The sequence below is a fragment of the Triticum aestivum genome, chromosome 6A (genome assembly GCF_018294505.1).
Source record: "Triticum aestivum cultivar Chinese Spring chromosome 6A, IWGSC CS RefSeq v2.1, whole genome shotgun sequence".
In the NCBI taxonomy this organism is placed as follows: domain Eukaryota; kingdom Viridiplantae; phylum Streptophyta; class Magnoliopsida; order Poales; family Poaceae; genus Triticum; species Triticum aestivum.
In genome coordinates, this window is record NC_057809.1 from 547,963,159 (window position 1) to 547,963,902 (window position 744).

Genomic DNA, 744 nt, shown 5'->3' on the forward strand with positions numbered 1-744 from the left:
GTACTCAAGCATTTAAAAATGTAAAAATGTGTATAGAAAAATATTGACTATGTATTAAACAATATTAAATTTGTATTGGAAAATGTTAAATATGTATTAGAAGAATGTTGTTGACTTATTAAAAATGTAGAATGAAAAGCAAAATAAACAAAGAAAACCAAAAATTGAAACCAAAAAAGAAACAAAAGAAACTAAAAGAACAAGGAAAATGAAAATAAAACTGAACAAACAAATGAATAAAGAATGATAAAAATCAGACAATAAAAATTAAAATAAAAAAACAATTTAAAAATACCTGAAGAAAATGGAGATAGAAAAAATATAGAAAAACTAGGAAACCAGTGTAAAACCAGATATTTTCCTTATAGTAGGTTGCGCCCCTATTATTTAATTTAAATTCAATGTTGGCTTAGTGGCTATTTAAAATGAAGAAAGGCGTAAAAAACGACCAAAAAACAACAGGAACGAAAAGAAAAAGAAAAAACAAAGATATAAAAGAAAACTCGGGACCTTATCATCAAGTAAGGTGCGCCTCCTGTCTAACCAAGAACACTATACGAACCAGAAGAATACCCGTGCGTTGCAACGGGGCCACATTAACTTAAAGAGTTCAATATTAATATTCTTATGCATATCAAGTTACGTTGGCGACCTTTTTTACCATCAAATCCTCACACACACACTCTCTTCCTCCCTCTTCCTCACTCTCTCTTCCCCTCTCCCTCTCTCTCTCTAACACACACA